The 25,875-nt window shown below is 44.4% G+C and overlaps 1 long non-coding RNA gene across 1 annotated transcript in view; it reads right to left on the reverse strand.

Annotated features, from left to right (window-relative positions):
* Window positions 1–12,914: 12,914 nt before the first annotated feature.
* LOC108513810 (uncharacterized) overlaps window positions 12,915–25,875 on the reverse strand; it is a 25,021-nt gene continuing 12,060 nt past the window's right edge. Inside the window, exons 2-3 of the long non-coding RNA XR_001881028.1 lie at window positions 24,557–24,664; window positions 12,915–13,067 (exon numbers count right to left, since the gene is read on the reverse strand). This is a non-coding gene — a long non-coding RNA (uncharacterized LOC108513810). The remainder of the gene's footprint in view (window positions 13,068–24,556; window positions 24,665–25,875) is intronic.

Here is a 25,875-nt window from a genome sequence, read left to right on the forward strand (position 1 = left end):
TTCCTTCCTTTCCTTCCTTCCTTCCTTCCTTCCTTCCTTCCTTCCTTCCTTCCTTCCTTCCTTCCTTCCTTCCTTCCTTCCTTCCTCTCTTCCTTCCTCTTCTTCCTTTCCTTTCTTTCTTTCTTTTTTTTCTTTCTTTCTTTCTTTCTTTCTTTCTTTCTTTCTTTCTTTCTTTCTTTCTTTCTTTCTTTCTTTCTTTTTCTTTCTTTCTTTCTCTCTTTCTCTCTCTCTCTCTTTCTTTCTTTTCTTTCTTTCTCTTTCCTTTTTCTTTTCTTTCCTTCCTTTCCCCTTCCCTTCCCTTCCCTTCTCTTCCCTTCCCTTCCCTTCCTTCCTTGCCTTTCCTCGCCTTTCCTTGCCTTTTTGACAGAGTCTCACTCAGTCGCCCAGCCTGGAGTACAGTGTTGTGATTTTGGCTCACTGCAGCCTCTGCCCCCTGGGTTTGAGCAATTATCATGCCTCAGCCTCCTGAATAGCTGGGATTATAGGCTCACACCACCACGCCTGGCTAATTTTTGTATTTTTAGTAGAGACAGGGTTTCACCATGTTGCCCAGGCTGGCTTCTAATTCCTGGCCTCATGTGGTCTGCCTTCTCAGCCTCCCAAAGTGCTGGGATTACAGGTGTGAGCCACCGTGCCCGGCCAGTACTGTTGTGTCTTATGGATATTTGCTTGATTTTTTTCTTCCATCAACTCTGCAATAATCTTTTTTTTGTTGTTGTTGTTGTTTTGTTTTTTGTTTTAACCATGTCTTCGCAATCTTTTGCCATCTCCCACAGTTTCATTTGCCATTAAAAACTTTACATGTCCAAATTACACACTGAAATTTCCCGAGTTTGATTCTGTTTGGGAACTTGCTTAGAGAAACAGTCTCTGTTGCAAACACAGAATGGTATAAGAATTTAGGTATTATGCTTTTACAAAACTATTATGAAGTTTTCTGATGTGTCACTTTATTACAGAGTTTAACATCATATCTCAACAGAAACCCAATGATTCTGGTACTGACAAATCCGAAGGGAGAGGCCTCAAAATTGGGAAGCTACCACGACTCACCCGCAGGTTCATGTCAATGTGGACTCACTTGTACCCCAAGCCTGTAGGCCTAAGTGGGCTCCCCTTAGAACTTGTCTATCCCTAAGGTGAATGTCTGGGATTGGAAATTTTGGAAATTATTGCGAAGCAATTGGAATTAAAGTGAAGACAGGTGTCTTCAATGTCCTGGACATCACTCTTACCGACATCCCTGTTCATGAAACTATGTTTTAATTCTTTCTCAGCATGTGAAGGGAGATGGGCAGGATTCTGTTTCATGTTGCATGGACAGTGATAGCTCTCTGGTTCCAAAGAACCAGTGAGATGTGGAACTTGGCTGAATATTTTTGAGTGATGCAATAATTTAAAAAGATATCCATGGTTTTGTAAAGAACATAAGCCATACAAGAAGGCAGTTAAAGAAAAACCAATAACAGAAAGAACACTGGGATTTGAGTCTAATTGATGTGGGTTCAAATCTCAGTTCTATCTCTTGGTAGCCAAGTTACTTATCTCCTTGAGACGTGGTTTCATCATCTGAAAATAGTCACTTCATACAGTTTTGGTGACAATTAAATGTGATAACATAATATACGTATTATATGAAGCACTTAGCCCAGTGCCTGGCATATATTAAATACTCAGTAAATGATTATTACTGTGATGTCTCCGTTTCTAAATTAGCAAAATGGAAATAATATTAACTACTCACTAGATCAATTGAAATAATTAAGGTGTATGTATCTGGCACATGGTAGATATTCATCCATTCATTTGTTCATTTTCAGTTTATTTGGAATCCATCAAAAGTTTACAAACTCTGGGAGTTAGGAGAAGGCCACTATATTTGGCCAACACTCCTCTTTTATCTTAAATGGAGCAGTAGTTTTATAAAATGTTTATTTCCTTAACTAAACTGTTTTTTCCCCCCTGGGCCCTAATGTGCCCTTCTGGGAGCAAAGAAGCTCCAGGAATTCCAGCAAATCGCTGCAGAGTGGCCAACAGGTGTGACATCAGAAGTCCTAATAGTGGGGCTTTGGTGAGTTGGCCTTTTCGCAGTGCCCAAGGGAGAATGGATGCTACCTACCTCTATGGGAAGGAAGCAGCCACTTGGTGTTTCTGGTTTTCAGGCTGTATCCACTCCAGGTTTCAGCTGTCATTTTGGGCCAAGTTAAAGCCAGAGGGCAGATTTTGCACAAGGCCTTCTGAAGTGGGGAATAATTTGGGTCAAGTATTCCAGCCAGGGTGAGCAGCAAGTTGCACAGTCAGTCAGCAGAAAAAGGCTGTATGTGGAGAGGGCTGGTCCAGGCACTAATGCTTCAGGTAGATTGCCAGGAAAGGCAGAGGCAACCAGGCTGGCTGTGCCTGTTTCACAGTCTCTAGGCAGTTTCTTGGCCTTCAGCTTCACTGTAGCGGGGGAGCCTAGCCTCGGAGTGTTACTGGTTACCTCCCCACTGATACCTGATCAAGTTTAAATCAAGCCTGCAGTTCTGGGCCTTGCAAGTTCATTTCTCCTACCCAGTGTTGAGTGAAGTTGACTGCAGGCCAGACAAAACAATATTCAGGAGGAGCGCTACCCATTCAAGATACTTTGCAACTGACAAACATTTTGAAGGTGATGGACATTTAAGACAAACTACGATAGGTCTGGAGATAAGATTTGAAAATTTGGCTGACAGCCGCCAAGGACGGCACCTGCAGGTGGAGTTTGCAACTAGGAACTCTATAGACTCTAGCTAATTATTGTACAGATATGGAAAAGCCTCCTTTTTGGGATAAGGGTGATGACAAATTCGAGGTATAGTGGAAAAAACAGGCACAATTTCAAGTCCAGCTGAATAAACCTGGGCAAACAGACACACACATGCATGTGTGCATGCTGTCAGTGCTACCACACACACTCCCATCCCTCATGTATAGAGCTCACCTAATACCTAGACATACCCCTACCTCCACCACACTCTCCCCACAGACACCTTGTCCTCTCCATCGTACAGATCAACCACACACAGCACAGACCCCTCCCCCTTCTCCCATGCAAACATTATACACACAGCCATCAGATAAACACAGTCCCCTTAGGAAGCTGATTAATAAAACTATTTTATCTATAATTACACTTGACTGATAATAATGTCCTCAGAGCCTGCATGGTTAGATTGGCTCAGATTGTAACATACAGATTACGGCTGAACTCCCTTTGAACTCTGGCCACATTGCTGGTCTCTCCAGCTCAGAAATTACAAATGGCTTTAGGTGGATTCACCCCACGGAACCAAGAAGGTAAGTAGAATTCCAGCTCTCCTTGCTTTTCTTTTCTCTCTAAGCCTGTACAGATGATGTGATCTCTGAAAACACATGGCCAAATATAGGAGGAAGGCCGAAATCAAATAACCTCCTCCAACCCACCCTTGCGTATCCTGGTGGGTCACCTTGCAAACCAGTGTCAACCTCAGATTCCATAGAGGAGGTTGCCTGGAATGCTGTCTTGAAGATTGACACTTGAAAATAATCAGTTTAATTTCTGGGTCTTGGGCTCTTGGGGACGAGCTCCAGTGAGCCATAATTAACTCTTTAAAGTCTTCACCATGTGCTGCAAATAGTAAAATATCTTATTCTTTATGATGTAATGCTGAATGGAGGCAGCAAGGAGGCTTTTCAGGCTAATTACATGTTGGAACGAGGTTAATGACATGCCGGAGATTCTTTGCGCGGCTACCCTGACATTGACAAGCCACTTGGTAACATGCTAGGTCTAAAGACAGCGACTGCTTTTAAAGAAGGCATGGGGGCTGGAAACTCAGCTAGACAGGCCCCTAATCTCGCCCCTCCCCTGTGCGCCGCACCCCGCCCCGACCCCACTTCCCATTTTTCGGGAATTAAGAAATCTTGGTTTTAAACTGGCATTCAATACCAAGGGCCTGGAGATTTGGATCGGCGTCCTTGTGGGTCTCAGCTCTATCTTACTCTTTTTACAGCAGCTGAATTTAGCCAAGGATGCAAACAAAAGCCCACTATCTAAGGGGATGTTATTGGGCTGAGCAGAAGGAATGTCTGTACAAACAAGCAAGGTATGCATCAATATGAATGACTGGATCACAGTAAAATGCCCAAGACACAGGAATGAGTTCTGATTCCAGCCAACTGAAAGAGCTCACATTCTAGTCCCATTCTGCAGGTGGGCACACTGGCATCTCAAAATCATGCAAGGAGACCTGACATCCGTTTCCATTCTTCTACCTGGGGCCAGGTTGTATGTTAGTTATATGCAGCGCTGTCTCCAAGAGACTCCAGCCCAAGCTCCAGTGTGCGGTGCACAGCTTTGTGACTCCCGACTTTCCCTATCTGGATGAAATTGAGTAAAAGTAAAAATGCATCTCACAGGCAGCCTAAATAGGACAAAGTAGCTTGAAGGATGGTCCTGCTTCCTAGGGAGGGTTGTCTCAATCCTTAGGAGGGCATTGGGGGCTGGCGCTGGCTTGCAGGTTAAGTGTAAGGAAAAGGGCCTTAGTTTCCTTGGCACTTGCTAGGGGAGCCATCTCTTCTTCCTCCCTGGCAGATGGGTTGGGGCAAGGGCAGCTTTGCCTGCTGGACCCCAGCATTTCCTCTCCCCCCAGGTGCCCTTTCCTCTCCCTGCACACTCAGATCCACACAGCACCCACCTCAGCTCATTCGTCCCACCAGGCTGGGCTGGACTCGGGTCCTCCAATGTTGTCATCACCCAGCCCTGCGAGGGCCCCGGCTGGATCGGCCCCTCCTCCTCAGTGAGAAGGACACTGCATGGCTGCCTCCAGGCAGGGGATGCCACCCCTGAGTGTCCTGACCCTGAGCAGCCTCCCAGGCGCAGCAGAGTCCTGGAGTGGCAGCTGACAGGTGGCTCTTCCACCTCCACAATGCCCAGGGGTCAGCAGAAGATTAGGCAAGTCTTTCGTTTTGACATGAGCTACCGCGGAGAGAGACAGCCAGAAAGAGACTCTTGCTCTGTGGTGAGTGGCTGAAGTCTCCGTGTGCTGCTGATGGGTCTGTGGTCTCCAGCGGAGGGAAGGTGTGCAGCGTCTGGAGGAGCCAGAAAGAAATGTGTCAGACAGGGCTTGTCAGCACCTCAGCACCCTGCCAAATAGTAATTATCAGAGCCTCGTGCCACTCGGGAGAGGGAGGGCAATATTTGTATCCCCATTTTATAGAAGGGCAAGTGGAGGCCCGGGGAGGTCAGACAACCACTTTAGCCAGTCAGTCAGAGGCTAAACTTGGCCCTGAGCGGGGCTGACTCAGAAGTTACCACTGGAGCTTGGGTGAAGCCAGGCCTGCGGGGACAGCCACAGGCACCTCTGCCCCATGAAACTGTGGGATCCAACCCCTGCTTTCCTTGGGTCTGTGCAGAAGGCACTGAGGTGGCTCCCTTCTCCCTGCTGGCTGTGTCTCCCCGATATCCCTTCCCTGACTCTATTTGTTTTTATTTTTTATTTTTTAAGACGGAGTCTCGCTCTGTCACCCAGGCTGGAGTGCAGTGGTGTGATCTCCGCTCACTGCAAGCTCCGCCTCCCAGGTTCACGCCATTCTCCTGCCTCAGCCTCCTAAGCAGCTGGGACTACAGGCGCCCACCACCATACCCAGCTAATTTTTTGTATTTTTAGTAGAGACGGGGTTTCACTGTGTTAACCAGGATGGTCTTGATCTCCTGACCTCGTGATCCACCCGCCTTAGCCTCCCAAAGTGCTGGGATTACAGGCGTGAGCCACTGCACCTGGCCTCCTGACTCTATTTTTTATTCTGGCCCACCTGACATTTGTCTAGAGCCCAGTATCCCTCGCTGGGAACACGAGCGTCCTGAAATGCCTTGAAAAGAAAAGTTTCCTTGGACAGCTAAGTTAGGAGATGCTGACCTCTATATTCTCAACCTGGGGTTCACAAAGCATATCAGCTTATTAAAAGCTCTAAGAAGCCTTTCAGTAAAGAAACCTGTTTAATTTTGCTTAGCCCAGCATTTTCCAAACTTACTTAGGCAACTCTTTCTTGTAACACCCATTAGCATACCACCCAGCTAGTGTTCTACCAGATGCACATTGGGAAACCCTCATTGAGATAGTCCACTCCCCAAGAGAAGGGACTGTGCCTGTTTCACCAGTCAGCGTGTTCCCTGCACCACCCACTTGTGGCAGGCTTGGTATGTTGGGCAGATCTGAGCAGCGCCTTCATTTCCCTAGTTTCTCAGGCATGAAGCTTGAGGTCCTCTTGAACACTCATTCCCCAAGCCCTTGCATGAAACCAGCCACCATGTCACATTGACTGTGATGTTTCTTTCATATTTATCTCTCTTTTCTTACAGTCAGTGTCAAATTATCTACCACCTCCACAGAGAGGTCTTTCCTCACCACCCTCTCTAAAATAGCACCTCCTGTCAGGGTGGCCATGTTGTTCAACCCCAAGGGTGCCATTTCCATAGACCACAATGCAATGGGTGCTTTTTGGAATTGCGCACGTTGGATGACTGCCTTCATCATTCTCAGTGCCCCAATTTCACTTTCGTTTTCTTCACGGTACATTCCACTATTTGACATTGTATTTGCTTATATATTTATTTGCTTATTGATCATCTTCTGGACATCAACTAGTTGCTATGTAGGCTGTTCACTACATATAGGGATAGGTCAGTTATTGCCTTGTGTCTTTCTGTTTCATTCCTGAATCCACACCTGGATTGCAAATCCCTGCACCTGAGAAGGGAACGGAGGCAGAAGTGCACACTGAGCTCTGCCTTCCAGGCTGAGCATTCCATAAAAAGGAATTCACTTTATTCACTTTGCACAAGGGGCATATCTACTTTTCCAACTGCACACCTGTGAGCTATGTCTGTCCAGAGGAAGACCCTCTGTCTAATTTACACAAAGGCACCAGGTGGGCTAGCTTCATGATCCCTTCTATAGAAGGTAAGCTCCATGAGTTGGGTGACTGTTTATTAACTTTACCAAAACACTTTTGAGAATAAATATGGTACTATTTAATAGTTACGTAGGGCCAACAAACAGAAATTGGGACTGTCCTAGGCAAACCAGAACATGTTTTTGCCCTGTCCATGTGGAGTGGACTTTGGTTTGGTTTTTACACTATCCTCATTGTCTAGAACAGTACCTGGCACATCATGTTTGCAGCTTACTAATTGAGGGAATGACTCCCGTTATATTCCCCAAACTGGGCTCCCTGTTTCAAGTCCCTCCCCTTTGCCAATCTACACTATCAGGTTAATCCTGACATATCACTGTGTATGCATAAACCTCCCACTCCGGCATTTTTAAAACTTCCCATTTTCTGCAGCTCTATTTCCCAAAGTGTCATCAGGGAAGCACTAAATCCAGACTGACGTATTAAAAAAAAAAAAAAAAAAAAAAGGGCAAAGGGGCTGGGTGTGGTGGCTCCCTCCTATAATCCCAGCACTTTGGGAGTCTGAGGGGAGTGGATTGCCTGAACCCAGGAGTTCGAGACCAGCCTTGGCAATGTGAGGAAACCCTGTCTCTACTAAAAACACAAAAATTAGCTTGGCGTGGTGGTGTGTGCCTGTATTCCCAGCTACTTGGGGGGCTGAGGCACTAAAATCCTTTGAAAATCCAGGAGCAGAGGTTGCAGTGAGCTGAGATCATACCACTGCCCTTCAAACTGGATGACAGAGTGAGACTTGGTCTCAAAAAAAAAGGTGCTGTGGATTAATACTTGGGCACACTTGGATATCCACAATGATATGGTAAATGTGTATGAAAGAACTACAGAAAAAAAATTTGTTAAACTTTGTTTAGCCCAGTGTTCCCAAAATGTCCTTAAGATGACATTCCTCTTTTTGACCTAGTACATCCCATGGAGCTGGATGGGAATACTCTTCAGTAGGCCAAAGTCCTTAGTTTGATATTCAAAGGCAGTAGCAGTTGAGCCCACATATTTCTCCATCCTGAGCTCCTGCAAGTGCCCCTGCAAGAGTCCTTGGTACCTTCACGCATTCAATGAGTATCTTCTGAGCAGAAGATGGCCCAGGTGCTGGGAGCACTGTGGGGAATGTAATAGACAAGGTCTCTGCCTTGGTGGAGCTCATAGTCTAGATGACCAGGAAGAAAAACAAAGTCTCTGTTTTAGCTGGACTGGTTGGGGAAGGCTTCTCTGAAGAGGTGACCTTTGTGCAGGAGCCTGAATGACCTTGGTGTTAGCTAAATTGATTTGCTGTCTATTCCTAGAAGACACCCCATGCATTCCTGTCTGTTTCTGAGCTTTAGGTCACACTCTCCTTGAGGTCTGAATTCTTCTCTCCATTTTCCTCCACTCATCTTATTTGATTTTGTTATTTATTTATTTTGAGATGGGGTTTCACTCTTGTTGCCCAGGCTGGAGTGCAATGGCATGATCTTGGCTCACTGCAACCTCTGCCTCCTGGGTTCAAGTGATTCTCCTGCCTTAGCCTCGCGGGTAGCTGGGATAAAGGTGCCTGTCCCACGCTCAGCTAATTTTTTGTATTTTTAGTAGACATGGAGTTTCAGTATGTTGGCCAGGCTGGTCTTGAACTCCTGACCTCAGGTGATCCACCCACCTCAGCCTCCCAAAGTGCTGGGATTACAGGTGTGAGCCACAATGCCTGGCCTATTTTATTTTATTTTAATTTTTGTATTTCAATAGGGTTTTGGGGAACAGGTGGTGTTTGGTTACATGGATAAGTACTTTAGTGGTGATTTCTGAGACTTTGGTGCACCTGTCACTCCCCTCCACTCATCTAAGTCTTATTTCCACACAGCCCCATGGTCTTCTTTAGTCTAACTTTCCCAGCAGCTTTCCTGGAGCCCTCATGACCTCCACTGACATCTCAATTACTCCAAAACATTGAGTGCATCACATTTTTGGCCCTTAGCTCAGGCCACCTGGCTTGTCTTGTGTCTCTTTTTTTTGCACATTCCATAAATCCCATTCCCTGAATGCACATCTGGGTTGTAAAACCCTACAAGCATTAGGAGCTCAATCCATTTCTGTTTGTTGATAATGAAGAGATACTCTTCACCAAGGCTAGATGAGGAACAGCAAATGGCTTTTATCTCACATGTCAAATTGGACCAATGGCCATGGATGCCCAAGGAGCTGTGTTTAGAAGGCTCTTGTTGCTGTGTGTAAAGATGGTCACAACCAGTTCGCAATGTGCGTGTGTGTGTGTGCATGTGTGTGTGTGGCAGGCGGAGCACAGTTGCATCAATTCATCATTCTTAAACTAGACCCTGTAGAGATTCAGTGCTATTTGCTTAAATGGGATTAAGGGGTATGTATCGTGGAAGGGGTTCTCAGGTGGGAGACTAGGTAATAAATCTCACTCTCAGATGCTCAGCCTCTGGCTCTGCTGCTCAGCGATGTTCCCAGTGCCAGAAGGGAGAAGAGCAAAATGACAAGAGATCCTACCTTAAAACGTCAGTATCTGGCTTCACGTTGCTGTGAAGTGGCTGCAGAAATGAAACTGGGCATAAGAGTGAGAATTCTTCATGTATTTACCCTCTTTGGATGGAGACAGACCAATAAAACTGAAACCCCCTCCTGTGCTATAATATTGGACTCTAGGAAAGTGTTAGCTTCGTAGCTTTAAAGGGAGAAGAAAATATCTTTTTTGGCATCTGAAAACAGTAGTAATAAAAAATAACAAAGAACAATTAAACAGGAAAGAAGCCACTTATAATTTCTCACCCTGAACACAGTGCCTACTCTGGGCAGTTTATTCATTCTTTCAACAAATATTTACTTTGTGTCTATCATGAGCCAGGCAGTGGGGATTCCAGCTAAAATCATGTGGGAACTAGTGAGTCCTTAGAAGGAAAACATGAAGTTTCTTTTTGTTGATTATAAGGTGAATTGGGCTGAAAGATAGATCCCCAAAAGATCTGTCCATGTTCTAATCCCCTGGAACCTGTGAATATTACATTATGTGGTCAGGAGTAAGTAAGATGTGTTTAAATTCAGGATCTTGAGAAAAAGAATTTATCCTGGATGATAGGGGTGGGTCCTAAACACAGTCACATGTATCTTTATAAGAGTGAGGCAGAGGGAGTTTAGAGACAGACCCTTGGAAGAAGAGAAGGTGAGGAGAAGCCATATGATGTGGAGGTAGAGATTGGAGTATGTGGACACAAGCCAAGGAAGGCTGGCAGCCACCAGAAACGGAAGAGGCAAGGAAGGGGCTCCCAGTTAGAGACTTTGGAGGGATCATGGCCATGTTGATATCTTGTTTTGGGACTTCTGGCCTCCAGAACTGTGAGAAAATAAATTTCTGTTTTTGTAAGCCACTAAATTTGTGATAATTTGTTACGGAAGCCCTGGGAATCTAACACAAAAAATGCAGACAAGGCCAAAGAAGACAAGAAAAGTCACAGTAATTCTGCTTCACATAGTGAAGGTTCACACACATGCACACTCACATTCACACACACACAATGGGATTATTCTGAATACCTTTCCATGCCTTTTTGCTCTTCACCCTAATTGTAACAGCTTCCAGGCTATTCTGTTGTATCAGTGTGCTTCCATTTATTTAACTAATTTCTTAGTGTTAGATGTTTAGGTTGCTTCCACTTTCCACTGTTACAAGCAACCCTGCACCATCTTTTCCATGATAGCTCCTGGGGGCAGGGTGAGGTAGGAGTACAGGGTGAGCCTCCCAAAACCCAGCTGGTGAGCCTCCCAAACCCAGCCAGTGAACAGTGATGGATGAGTCTCTGGGGTTGGGGTGGAGGTGGTGGGCAGGCAAGGCCAAGCTCATTAGCATGACAGAGTGGTTTCAAACCCCACAACAATATCTATTTTAAAAAATTAATAGGATCAAGGAAATATTTATGTCCCAAAGGAGAAGAGCAATAGGGTGTTTTCAGCTTTGGATCCACAGAAAGATAGGTGATGCAGTGAATGTAGATTTGTGGATATGCGATGGTGTTGCTTGGAATAAACATTGGTTAGAAGCTGCCTGTTGCTTCAGCCCTGCCCCACCCTATAGGAACAAAAACTAACAAAGCCATTCCCTGCAAGAAACGCATTCGTCATCCAAGGGGCCATGGGTGATGATGATGTGGCCTTGAGAGGAATTTAGAACTGTCATCAAATGCTCCATAGGAAAGAATACGCATTACTTTTGTAGTCAGGAAAAAGACAGTTTGTGTTTTATTTGCACACAGATACTGTCTTGTGTGTTATTATGCCTCCATATTTCCAGTTGGCAGAGGGGTGGCCTGAGTTGGAGGAGGGAACAACAAATGGACTTGAACTTGAAAAGAAATGGTCGGCAAACAAAATTTGGACACATGCTACAACATGCATGAACCTTGAAGACATTACGCTAAGTGAAAAAGGCAGCCACAAAAAGCAAATACTGTATGATTACACCTGTATGAGATGCTGAGAAGAGTAGAAATAGAGAATAGAATGGTCGTTGCTGGTGTGGGACAGTGGAGGAGGAATGTGGTGGCAGGGGGTGTTGGTGTTGTTTAACAGGTACACAGTGTCAGTTTGGGATGATTAAAATGTTCTAGAGAGGGATGGTGGTGATGGTTGCACAGCATTGTGAATATACGCCATGTTGCTGAAGTGCATAGCTAAGAAGGGTTAAAATGGAAAATTGTGCATTATATATATTTTATCACAATTAAAAAAGAAAAGAAAAGAAAAGGAAATGGTCAGAGCTCATCTAGGAATCCCAGACCAGAAGATGGTAAAAAAACATGAGATAATAGCAAGAGCCACAGGGCCACGTAGACAGGAAAAACAGAGCAATGACTCACCTTTATGTGCTAAGTGTTTTATATATTTATTCCATGAATCTCATAACAACTCCATGAGGCAGATCATTATTTTCCCTACTTTATGAGAGGGGAACTGAGCTTTGGTGAGATCTAGTAGCTTCCCAAGGTGGCATTGAGCAGAGCTGGAATTCAAACCCAGGTCTGATATGTCCAAAATCTGCTTTCATGACATTTATAAATGTCCTTTTCTACTACAGGATGTGCTTTGTGTATTTGTTTCACCTAATCCACGTAAGAACTGGGTCAATTTGTTATTATTATCCCATTTTATAGATGAAGAAACTAAGACTTAAATAAAGATTAGGAGATTTCTCTAACTGCACATAGTTAATGAGTAGTAGAGTCTGTATCTGAACCGAGGCTTGCCTGAATTTGAAACCCATACTCTTTTCAGTCTGGCTCTCTGCCATACCAGGAGCAGGGAGATTATTTGCTGGAATTCTCTTGTATTATAGTTTGATGGTTTTTTTGGGATGTGGAGTCTCACTCTATTGCCTAGGCTGGAGTGCAGTTGTGTGATTATCGCTCACTGCAGCCTCAACCTCCAGAGCTCAAGCAATCCTCCCACCCCAGCCTCCCAAGTAGCTGGAACCACAGGCAGGCATCACCAAGACTAGCTAATTTATTTTTATTTTCTGTAGAGATGGAGTCTTGCCATGATGTCCAGGCAGGTGTCAAACTCTTGGGCTCAAATGGTGTTCCCCACTTGGATACCCAAAGTGCTGAGATTACAGTTGTGAACCATCATGCCTGACCTATAGTTTGATGTTTTAAGATGGTCTCTGGCTTATAGGGCCTCTTCTTCAACTTCTTAGAAGCGTTCAAGTCCTTGCCTTAGAAGGCAAGTCCTGTCTTCATTGATTTTCTGAGGACTCCTGACTCCAAAACAATCTTTACTTGAGAAATAAGTGCTCCCTGAGACATTGCGTTACAAGGATCTATTGACTCATCTGTCTTGTTTACCAGGTTGTAAGTTCTAAGAGGGTGTAGGTTCTGCCTGATTTATCTCAATGCCTAGCAGTATGCTCGACTCATAGGAAGGAATCATTAAATAGTTGTCGAGAGAATGAATAAGCCAGAGGGACAAATAAAAGCTTCTTTATTAATGCTTCAAGATGAGCCTTCTCTGGTTCAAAAATGAAATGATCCAGGAATAACACCAGTCAGCTTTTCCTCTGATCTTGGTGTTCACCTCTATTCATCTGAGAGCTATTGCTTGGGCCCCTGCTGGGTGGGCTGGGGAAACAGAAATAATAGGTTCAGGCCAGGAGCAGTGGCTCATGCCTGTAATCCCAGCACTTTGGGAGACTGAGGCAGGTGGATTGTTTGAGGTCAGGAGCTTGAGACCAGCCTGGCCAACATGGTGAAACCTTGTCTCTATATGCAAATACAAAATTAGCCAGCATGGAGGTTCATGCCTGTAACTCCAGCTACACAGGTGGCGGAGGCAGGAGAATCCCTTGAACCTGGGAGGTAAGGTTGCAGTGAGTTGAGATTCCACCACTACACTGTAGCCTGGATGACAGACTCAGTGAGACTCCATTTCAAAAAAAGAAAAAAAGAAAGAAAAGAAACAGTAGATTCAACCCCTGTTTTTAAAGAGCTTTACAGTCTAGACGGGTGAAGCAAAATTATACACGAATCCTGTAAACAGTGTCCTGTTGAGTCTGTTGAGTGTCCTGAAGAGAGGTGAAATTTCTGGAGAAAAACAAGAACAGAGACATAGTGAAGTTGTTAAGACCCGCAGGCCTTAGCATCTAGGGTGCCTACTGGCTTTGTGGCCCTGGAAGATTACCTAAATCCTCTGACTCAGTTTCCTCATGTGGAGAAAAAAGGGGGGCTTAGTAGATTGAATCACATGCCTCCCAAAAGATGTTGAAGTTCTAACCGTCAGTACCTGTGAATGTGAAACGGGGTCTTTGCAGATGATCAAGTTAAGATGGAGTCCTTAAGGTAAGTTCGAATCCAATATCAGTGTTGTCTTTAAAAAAGGGGAAATTTGGAAACAGAGACAGAGAGAAGACGAAGTGAAGACACAGGGAGAAGATGGTCATCTCCAAGCCAAGGAATGCCTAGGGCTTGGGGAGTGGCCTGGAAGAGACTTTCCCTCACAGCCTTCAGGAGGAACCAGCCAGACTGACACCTTGGCTTTGGACTTCTTGCCTCCAGAACAGCAAGAGAATAAATGACTGCTGTTTAAGTTACCTAGTTTTTATGGGTCTTCGTTATGGCAGCCGTAGCCATCAAATGCAGGGGGCAATAACCGTACTTATTTCCTGGAGATGTGAGGATCTGGGAGATGATGTAAGAGTCCAGCACTGTCATTGGCCCCTGTATGTCCTTGACAGTGGGGACAGGATGACTACTTTTGATCTTAGGGAATCAGGCAAGGCCTCACAGAAGTGTTTGCATTTGGATTGAGGCATGAAGGCTGGGTAGGGTGTCAGGATTGGGCAGATGCAGAGGAGGGCTTCATCACACTGTCATTTGCAATGCCATCTTGGTCCCAGAGAGGACACAGGCCCAGAGGCAAGTAGCCACTGGGTGATGCAGGGGATCTCAGTAATTTTTATCTGGTCGGTATTCCTTTTCTCTTCTTCTGGCAACAGACACTCATTTTTCCCTTATCAAAGCCACTTCCAATCACTTCTTGGCCCTCCCCAGGCTGGCCAATGAAAGTTCTCCAATTTCCTGGGTCTCATGGTGGGCCCAGAAGGGAGCATATGCCCCATCCAGGCCAACCCGAGTTCTCACTAGGGACAGATAGAGGTCCTGAGAAAAGGAGGATTTCTCTTCCTCTGGGAGAAGAAACAGTGAGGACAATAAACTTGGTGATTCTCAGGGACATTTTCCCTGGAGGAAGCCATCATCAGATGAGGGAAGGAGGCTAATGTGCAAAGAGAAGTAAATCTGAGAGAAGGAGAGTGATGGAGATGTGGAGATGGATGGATGGAGAGAGGGAGAGAGATTGAGAGGGAGATTGAGAGAGAGAGAGAGAGAGAGAGAGAGAGAGAGAGAGAGAGAGTCTTCTGGTCTCTACTTATAAGGGCACTAATCCCATCATGAGGGCCCCACCTTCATGACCTCATCTAAATCTAGTTACCTCAAGTCCCATCTCCAAATACCATCACGCTGGAAGTCAGGGCTTCAATATTTGAATTTTGGGGAACACAATTCAATCCATAGCAGGGATGTATTAAGCTTACAGAATTCACTGTGACAGTGCCTTTACAAATTGGTTTTGACTACATGTTCATATAAAACCTATTTATTGATTGAAACCTAGTGATGAATTCTGCCCTTTTTTGAACACTCAAAATGTATGCCCAGAACAGGGCTTGGCACATAGCAGACATCCAATAAGTAGTTGGCGAATACGTGATTGGATTATTTGTAGTGGACTCTATTTTCTGTCTCCTTCAACATTCTGGCTTTGCTGGACTTCTCCTTTTAGTTCCACACTCTTTCTCTCAAATCCTGTGCACATGATAGTCCCCCTTCCAGGAACCCTCTGCGTCCACCTAAAAAATATTAACTGAGTGTTTTTCATGTGTCAGGCACTTGCATAGGTACTGGGGATACCACAGTGACAGAGACAAATTTCCACCCTCATGGAGCTTATATCCTGGTAGGGTTAGAAACACAATAAAGAAAAATAAATGCATGAACTATATGCTATGTTAGATGAAAAAAAGAGATATAGAGAAAGCTAAAACCAGGAAGGGGGATGGGGTGTGTGGGTAGGTGGGGGCCAGTTGTGAGAATTTTAATAAGAAGGTGACAGTTGGCCGGGTGCGGTGGCTCATGCCTGTATTCCCAGCACTTTGGGAGGCCGGGGCGGGTGGATCACGAGGTCAGGAGATCCAGACCATCCTGGCTAACATGGTGAAATCCCGTCTCCACTAAAAATACAAAAAATTAGCCAGGCATGGTGGCGGGAGTCTGTAGTCCCAGTTGCTTGGGAGGCTGAGGCAGGAGAATGGCATGAACCCAGGAGGTGGAGCTTGCAGTGAGCCGAGATCGCACCACTGCACTCCAGCCTGGGAGACAGTGAGACTCCGTCACAAAAAAAAAAAAAAAAAAAAGGAAGGTGATAGCTCACCAGTAACTCCCACTCATCTTTGAGGTCCTCCCTGAACCCCAAGACAAGGTGAATGCTCCCTGTTTCAGTTCCATGGTATATTTATTTCTTTTGTCATTACAATCATTATAACTGCAATTACCCTACAAAAACTGTCTTTCTTGCTGGACTGGAGCTTCACAAGACCAGGGACCATGTCATCTTGCTTATCACTCTATCCTAGCACCTGGGACTGTGCCTTGTCCATGTAAGTGACACTCTACAAATATTTACTGAGTGAACAGATAAGTGAAAAATGGAGATTACTTTAAAAAAATCCTGTTTTCCTACTTACTATGTGTACACAGAGGGGGAATTTACAATATAAATAACGTCCACTATGTTTCTTTGGTTGTACATGTTAGGAAATTTGAAAAGCAGAGTGTCAAATAAACAGTGAGTCCAACATTATTGTAGTGCAGGGCTTCTCAAAGTGGATTGTGCACACTAGTCACTGGCAGATTGTATTTTTCTTTTTCTTTTCTTTTTTTTTTTTTTGGAGATAGAGTCTTGCTCTGTAGACAGGCTGGAGTGCAGTGGTGTGATCTCGGCTCACTGCAACGTCTGCCTCCCGGGTTCAAGCAATTCTCCTACCTCAGCCTCCTGAGTAACTGAGACTACAGAGACATGCCACCACGCCAGCTAATTTTTGTATTTTTAGTAGAGACGGGGTTTCACCATGTTGGCCAGGATAGTCTCCATTTCTTGAGCTCATGATCTGCCCACCTCGGTCTCCCAAAGTGCTGGGACAGATTGTACTTTTTAAAGATGGCTATAACAATATGTCTTTCCCCATGCACTCTTCTTTGACGTGCCAACCATTGAAAGCTGGGGTTTACCTCCCCTACCTCCCCCGAGTCTGAGTGGGACCATGACTACAGTGGAAGTGACATTTTATAGGTTTTTAGAGATGTTTGCTTTGGAACTCAGCCACCAGGCTGTGAATAGACTTCATCTTGGGATCTTTCTTGGAGCTATTTAAAATAATTTCTCTTTCTCCTGGATTTGAAGCAGGGAAGGTGAAAGCCTGGAGTTGCTGGGAATGTATCATGTGGTAGGAGGATGCTCAAGAGTGACACTCACACAGGAAAGCAGAGCTGACACACAGAAAGACCAAATCTTGTCGATTGTTTGAGATCCTTGACTCAGCCATTCCTGAAGTCCCCTTAGAATTTTCACTTGGATGAGTCTCTCTTTCTTTCTTTCTTTCTTTCTTTCTATCTTTCTTTCTTTCTTTCTTTCTTTCTTCCTTTTCTTTTCTTTCTTTCTTTCTTTCTTGTTATTTTCTTAAAGCTAGCTTGAGTTGGGTCTCTTACCTGTATTAGAAGAGTCATGACCAATAGAATGGACAATATTCTTGGCAGCACAGAGTTTACAAACCTAGTCTTTGAAACTGTTCTGTGCTACAAAGAAACAAGGATCTTGTTAATCCTCCTTCCCTAAGAATATCCTTGAGGAGCCTTGCTGCCAATTACTATTAATGAGCACATCCAAAATGCCAGCCCTTTGATGATCCAGGAGCCCTCATCAATTATTTCCACCCTCTTCCCTCTCTGACCTCTGCAGTTTCTCTGGCTACCCCAGCTGAAGGATAAACACCTTACACCTGTTCCCAGCATCCCCTGCTGGGGACAGGACTGGCTCAACCCAGAGGAACACCTTGGAGATCTCGAGTGACTCATCTTGAACAGAGCCCCAGGTTTGCCTGGGGACTCAGGGAGTTGTTGGGTGAGAAATTCTAGAATACGCATGAATAGATAAACTGGAACTCACTGCTAGTTTGAAGCAATTAAAGGATCCCGTGAAAGCTGAACCTCCGGGGAGATGTATAAGTTTCTACTGTATAATTTCCTAAATTCAAAAGGGCAGAGGTGTAGCCTCTCCTGAGTGCCTGTGCATACCCACTCTTGACCCTAGGGTTCCTGGCTTGAGCTAAACTTCTCATCATGGTGGCCGGTCCCAGGCTCTTTCCTGTCACCCTGTAAATGCCTTCATAAAAGTTCCTCCAGAGGTTGCGTGCTGGGCTTGTGACGATTACTCTTAGTAGGTTGAGGCCTGGCCCCTGGGTCTTAACAGCAGGAATGAGAAGGCAGAAGAGTGAAATTCTTCCTTCGAGATGGTTCTTCCCACTCCTTTGTTTTACAATGGCAAAAATTGCAATTACTTTTGCACCAACCTAATAGCCAGGAAGTAGTATGTTGGAGGCTGGGGATTTCAACATGCTGTTCCTTCTGTCTGGAATGTTCTTCTCCACATGGCTCCCCTCACTCCCCAAATCTCATTATCTTCCAGGGCTGTCAGATGCTACCATCTCAGGGAAACCATCCCTGACCCTACTCCCTCTCAGGCCTGTTTCGTTCTTACAGCCGTGGGGTTTCTGGAGCTCTTTATCCATCTTTCGGTTCTTAATGAGTTTTGGGCACACTGCCTGCCACCGTGCTTCTCAAGTATACAGTAGTGATGCTTCAGGCTTCAGAATTAACTTCTTCAACTCCCATTTCTCTGGGATAGCCTGTAAAAACCATGGAATGAGGCACGTTGAAATCCTATGGGCTTCGGCTAATTGGAAGGCAGTAACTCCCCTTTCTCCCTCCCCAGAGGGCAGAGTGGCTAAATTCTAGAGACGAGCAATCAGGATTGAAAACCTGTTCCATCACTTTCTAGCCATAGGATCTTGGGCATGTAGGTTAACTCCTCCTTACCTCCTCATTTTTCTTTTCTGTACAGCAGGGATAACAATGAACCCTACTGCTTAATGTTGCTGTGAAGATTAAAAATAATGATAGAGAATTAGTCCAGCACTTGGCATGTAAGAAAAACTTAGTAACAGTTAACTGTGGTTGCCATTATAAATCAATAAAAAAATCTATTGAATATTTAGTAGGAGATAGGGCAGAGTTTCAGGAATTGACTTCTAGGTGGCTTGAGGCAGCATCCAGACCTCACCTTGACCCAGTGTATGTTGTTTCAACATTTTATTCATTCACTCAACACATATTCATTGCCTGCCTGCTATATAGAAGCTACTGCAGCTTTCACAGTCCTGGTGTGGGAATCAGGATTAATGCTGGGAAAATAGTTTATAGTTTTGGCTGACTGATGGATTAGCATTCTAGACTGTTTATTTCTTCCCTAGAATTTGCTTTGCTAGCTCCCAGCCCTGTGGACAAGAGATCTTTTGCTTCACTTTAGGGAATGCTAAAGGTGAAAATAATACTTCTGTTTCTGCTATTTCTTAAACAGAGCGACTGTAAAGGAAGCTTAAGAGAGAGGCATATGGGTTCAGACAATACTTTCTGGCTGGTAAGGAAAGAAACCACAAGGATTAGGAGGTACACTGCACTTAGCGCATGCACACACACACACACACACACACACCAAGAACAAGCCAGGAACTTAACACTTTATGTACCTGGCTGAAATTCAGTATTCATAATCCACAGTCTTTGGTTGGTAGTAGCAGAGTGTTCAGTAAACATACAGATATTTTTGGATTTGTAGGTATTTTGTTCAGAATATAGCACCTTTTGCCTGACTCCAGGTGGAGAAGCGTTGGTTATATGCAACACTTGGTCTGACTGTAAAGTAGGATTCTGTAAATAGAACTTTTCCCCATTAAATTCTTTTTGCCCCTTTGATTCTTAGAACTTTTTGCCCTGTAGATTCTGCCCAATTTTTGAATGGCGAGCATCCTAAAAAACTCTGGCAGGTGGTGGTTCAACACGCAGAACATTTTGTTGAATAGCAGTTTAATGTTGATTGATTCTAATTTTTTCTCTAGAAACCTGAGTGCTATTAGCATTTTGGGAAGGACAACTTTTCTTTTTGTGAGACTGTTTTTTGCATTTCCAGTGAAAGCCAGTAGCACCCTCTAGTTATTACAACAGCTGAAAATGCCTCCCCCTTTTCTAGAAGCCCTGGAGAGGGACTGCATCAGCCCCAGTTGAGAATCACTAGCTAATATTGTACGTCTCTAGTAGGTTTCCTTGTTTGGCAATGGTGTGGGGTCCAGCCTAGAACTTACCCCACTAGAGGGGAAGTTCCACAAACCCTGCACAGATCCATGTCAGATTTTATTCCCTGTTGTTTTTGGTGCTTGAGGACAGGGCTTGAGCTTTGTAGATTCTCAATAGATATTTGTACCGGGTTGGTGGAAAGAGTATACATATAGTAATTATAGCACTAATGTCACATAACTCACTCAAACTGAACTGCAGAGATTTTGTAAGCAGAGGTGATATTCAAAATATTTGACCAATAGTACTCGCACAAGCATGAACCAATCAGAACTTATCCCGGAGATTCTGGAAGCCCCCCTGATGGAACAGGCAACCTTTACCTGCTGGCTTGTGGGAGAGTCCAGAGGGTTCCAGGGATAGAAGTCAGGGAAGCAGGGCACAGTGAGAGATGACATGTATTTGTTAGCAAAATTTTAGCAGCCAGCAAGGCAATCCTAGAACATGCTTCTGAATATTAGAAGACCATTTTGCAGAGTGCAGTACACAGAATGTTTTCAGGACACTCTGGTGAAATTTCCTTAGAAAAGGTTCTCTTCTGGTTTCTAGGCTTTCACCACTTATTTTTCTAGAATTCCCTTCCCCTTGCTCAGTCAATGGGAGTCCAGATTATTCAAGAAAAGCTTGAGAAAGAATTGGGATTCATCCGGTACTTCATGGGAGTAACCCACAAATGACTGTTCCTCATGAGCTCAACCGAGGTTTGACACACTCACAAAGCCTTCTACCCTCTCTGCTCCTGCCCCTGAAGCCGTGACCTTTGGAAGAGTAGTTCTCCCTGTGAGCATCCTAAACTTCAGTCTCCAGAACTTGGCTGAGCAATTGCTCCTGTGGGAAGGAAGGGCTAGTGACAAACATTCAGATGGCAGGAGATCAGGAGCTCTAGAGTTTCCTTCTGCTTCTTCTCTTACCAGTTGAGCAATTTCAGGCAGACAGAGAAAAAAGTACATATTAGTGTTGGGTGTCTGTGGGCAAATCTCATAGCCTCTCTCAGTTTCATCTTCTATAGAATGATGGATCTGCACTGACTGCTCTTTAGAGCTCATCCAGCCAGGAGTTCTCGAGTCCCATCTCCTTTGACTGTCTCTGGGTCATGGAGGTGGAAGGCTCATTCTTGTTTCAGTCTTATGCCCACCGCTCTGGCTGCTGGTCAGCTCCTCCCTCACTTACATGGCTGGCACCTTTGGGCTCTACATATGGGAATCTGGGGCTTGGTCCCCTCTCCTTTGGTGTTTGCCAAAGGGTCTACTGGGCGGTGGGGTCTGCAGTCCTAGGCCTTAGCTTAGGGGCTCTCCCATGGGAAACTATGGCAATGTCTCTTCTTTCCTCCTTTACATTCACTCCTGCACTTCTCTCTCTATTTCACTGACTCTCACTCATGCTGTTTCTCTTTCTCTCTCTATTCTCTCTCTCCTCCTCTCACCTCCTTTCCTTCTTCACACCCTTAGATCTGGAACCTACCAGCTCACCTACTTCAACTCCAAGGAAACCAAAATGCTAAGGTCCCTGTCTCTGTTGTTAGATTGCTGCCTTCCTTCTCTGGGCTCTCAGGAAAGTTACTTAACCTCTCCTTGCCTCAGTTTCCTCATTTATAGATGTAATATGAATTCCCAAGTCGTTGGGTTAATTAAACGAGATGATCCATGTAAAGCACTTACAGCAGCATGTCTGGCAGATGGGAATTGCTCACTGCTAGTGATTTCTTTTCTCCCCTGCAGCAAGTTGACTTGGACTATGAAATACATATGGGTGTGATAAAGTTAATTATTAATTTGCTCTGGGAAATTTGCATTATTTTTCCTTCAAGCATTTAAAAAACAGATGAGCGATTTGCTAACTTAGTTTTCTTCTTAGATTCAGCTGCCATTCCCATCCTTTCCCACAAGCACACACATACTTCAGTTTCCCTGAACTCTTTGGGGTTCCCAGACTCATTGAACTAGGTTATGCCTCCTTGTTTTTGTATTTGCCTGGCGTGTCCTTTCAGCAGTCTGTCTTCTTTGTCTTTGGGGGTGGTGGGACAGAGAGACTTCCTGTCAATGGATGTCTCAGGAATTGGCTCACATGCCACCTCCTCTGAGAAGCCTTTCCTGACCACACACCACCTCTTTCAGGAAGCCTTCCCTGACTGCTGCTTCTCCCCACAGCAGAGTTAAATGCTTTTTTTTTTTTTTGTGCTTTGTAGATATATTGTCACAGGGCTTATACCATGGTGGCATCATTATTTCTATTTACTTGTCTCTCATTCTAAATGCAATCCTTGAAGGCAGGGACTATGTTTTATCTATCTTCTTGTTCTCAGCAGCCAGTCCAGTTTCTTTTTTTTTTTTTTTGCATAGCAAATGCTTAGTAAATGTTAAATAAATGAAGAAGATGGGAAGAGACCTCCTAATGCCTCAATAGAGAAGTCGCAAGTCATTGTTCTAAAGGACATTCATTTTACTAAGATAAAAGTTTCTCTGTCCTATTCTTACCTTAGGCACAATTTTAACAAGTTTTTTTTTTTTTTTTTTTTTTAATTCATAGCTAATTAGAAAGAACAGTTTAGAAGAGGTGGGGAAGAAGCTGTTAGAGGTAAGAATACTGAAAGCAGAAATGACACCTGGCCCTCTGGTAGTCATAAGAACAGCAAAATTACAAAACGCACAATTGAGCGTGCAAGTATGGGCTTGTTTCACGTATGGGAAGCAAATTTAGGTGGCATAGGACATTCCTGCATGGCCCAACAATTAATATTCAATGGAATGTCCCGAGTTACAAGAAGGTTAAATTATACTTTGCATACTCTGCTTAAGAAAAAGCAAGAGTGTTGAAACCTATTGGGTTTTTCATGGAAGAAGCCATAGCCATTTGGAAATGACACAGCGCTCTTTAATCATTAAGATGCTTTGACATTTTAACACAGAAACTGTGTTGCTGGATGGGGGAGATTCTGCAGTCTCATCACTACATTTGGGTATGAAGGCCATCTTGCCAATAAGCAGCAGAATGGCAAATAGAAGATATCTTAGGACATTGTTTCTCACGCTCTCCTCTTTGGAGCCCTGGGGTTTCCTTAGCATTCTCTTGTAGATGGTGCTGGGGGGTGGCGGGTGGCAGGGAATCGTGTTCTCTCTGTCTACCATGATTAGCCCCCTGTTTTCTGTGCAACTGGTGGAGTGTCAGAGGAAGATTTTGTTTGAAGGAAATAGTCCTCATCTGAAAAACGTGGTAACAGTTTTGTTGTGACAGGTAATACGCGTATTGGATAGATGTTCTTAGCAGGCAGTGGTTAAGAGCATCATGCAAGGGAGTTTGAGTCCCAGCTCCTGGGCTTCACATCTCTGTACTTCAGTTTTCCTCATTTGTAAAATGGGGATAACAATAGTACCTGTCTCACTGGGTTGTTAGAATTAAATTAGTTAAATAAAATATGTCAAGTGCTTAGAAAAGTGCCTAAGATACAATAAATGCTATGTTAAGTGTTTGCTGTTTATTCTTTAAGAAGCTCCTTGATCAAGCATGCCCTGTAGGGGGAAGACAAAGCTCTGAAAACTGATGCTATCTGAGCTTTGAAAAATAGGCGGGTACACAGCCACAAAAAAGAACGAGATCCTGGTCTTTGCAGCAACGTGGATGGAGCTGAAGACCATTATCCTAAACAAACTGGCACAGGAATAGAAAACCAAATACTGCATGTTCTCACTTATAAGTGGGAATTAAGCACTGAGTACATGTAGACACAAAGAAGAGAACAAAAGACACAGAGACCTACTTGAGGATGGGGGATGGGAGAGGGTCAAAAAACTACCTATTGATTACTGTGCTTATTACCTGAGTGATGAAACAATCTGTACACCAAACCCCTGCAGCACGTCATTTATCCATGTAACACACCCGCGCACGCACTCCTGAAACTAAAATGAAAATCTAAAAAAAATCCTCGGTGGTAAAATATGAATTTTTTATGTTATTATTTGTTTTGTACTTCATTTTGTAATTCCTCAAAATTAAAAGATCATCAAAGCGAGAGAACAAAAAACATAAATAAAAATAAACCTTATTTTGCCCAAAATTTTTTAAAAAGGAAAATAGGTAGGTTATTTGCCACATGGAGAGGGGCAGTGCATTTTAGTTGGAAGATCAAGGCAAGGAGAGTGAAAGATCGTATGTCCAGGCACTGTCCGGAGCTAGCACACATGAGATGTGTACTAAATGGCAAATGGTCCCCAGGTCAGCCACTGTGGTCAGAATGTAAGGGGTGGGAGGGAGGTGATGAAAAACAAATAGCGCAGTGCCTGTGCTGTGCTGGGGACGATCTATCTCTCTTGTTTGCCTTGCTAAGGAACCAGAACTTTCTTCCCAGTAACATCTTTACTATTTATTTATTTATTTTTGAGATGGAGTCTCACTCTGTTGCCTAGGCTGGAGTACAGTGGCACAATCTCGGCTCACTGCAACCTCCACTTCCCAGGTTCAAGTGATTCTCCTGCCTCAGCCTCCCGAGTAGCAGGGATTACAGGTGCGTGCCACCATGCCCAGCTAATTTTTGTATTTTTAGTAGAGACGGGGTTTCACCACGTTAGGCAGACTGGTCTCAAAATCCTGACCTCAAGTGGTCAAGCAGTCTTGGCTGCACAAAGTGCTGGGATTACAGGTGTAAGCCCGGCCCCAGTGACATCTTTAAATCTGCATTCTTGAAAGGTGCTCTGGCAGTGCTGTGGAGAATAAATAAATCAGAAAGGGGAGAGATGGATGGAGTCAGTGGCTGTTTTAAAGATAAAACTCATAGGGTGGGGTATGAGACAAAGAGAGGGAGAGGTCGAAAATGATTCTGGAGGCTCCTGGTTTGGGCAGTTGGGTAGATGAGATGCTGCTCATCAAGATAGGGAAGGCAGGAGGAGGAGCAGGTTTGGGTGGGGTGAAGGAATGAGTTCATTTCTGGGACAGGTTGGATTTGAGGTGCCTAAAGGGAAATTGAGGGGACATACCCAGTTGACAGTTGAATGGCTGAGTCTGGACCTCAGAAGAAAGGGAGCTAGAGATACTGATTTGGAAGTCAGGAGCTTATAGATGAGAGTTGAAACTTCAGGAATGCTTGAGTTCACTCAGGGAACGAGTACAAAGTGACAGAAGAAGAGGGAGAAGAATGGAACACGGGGGAACACAGACCACAGAGGGGCAGGCCCAGGAAGGGGTCAACGGAGAGATGAGGGAGGGGCAATGTGACAAAGCTCTTGGCTTGGGTAAGGGGGATGCAGAGCAGTGGTCAAAGGAGACTCTCCCAGGCCTTGCCCACCCTGATAATTGATCTGAAAAACAATATTGCTCTCAAAGGGTAAGAAGGGATTTATGGTCTTGGGAACAGTGTGTTTTGGAGATGGAAAGAATCTCAGAGATTTTGTGGTTCACCGGTTTAAAAAAAGGTTTAAAGGAGACAGCTCTTTATTATTAAAAAAAACTGAAACTTTGTGCTAAATCCCAATAGATGATTGATAAACACAGAACTGCCACAAATCCCAATAGATGATTGATAAACATAGAGCTGCCACAGCCAGGCATAGTGGCTCACACCTGTAATCCCAACACTTTGGGAGGCTAAGGCGGTAGATTACCTGAGGTCAAGAGTTCAAGACCACATCAGCCAGCATGGTGAAACCTTGTTTCTACTAAAAATACAAAAAATTAGCCAGGAGTGGTGGCAGGTGCCTGTAATCCCAGCCACTTGGGAGGCTGAGGCAAGAGAACCACTTGAACCTGGGAGGCAGAAGTTGGAGTGAGTTGAGATCCTGCCATTGCATTTCAGCCTGGGTGATTCTTCAGCCTGGGTGACGGAGTGAGACCCTGTCTCAAAAAAAAAAACAAAACAAAACAAAAAAAAAAAAAAAAAAAAAAAAAAATAAAACAAAACGAAAAAAAAAAAGGAAAA

This window comes from Rhinopithecus bieti, unplaced genomic scaffold, assembly GCF_001698545.2.
Source record: "Rhinopithecus bieti isolate Rb0 unplaced genomic scaffold, ASM169854v2 scaffold_32083, whole genome shotgun sequence".
NCBI classification, from domain to species: domain Eukaryota; kingdom Metazoa; phylum Chordata; class Mammalia; order Primates; family Cercopithecidae; genus Rhinopithecus; species Rhinopithecus bieti.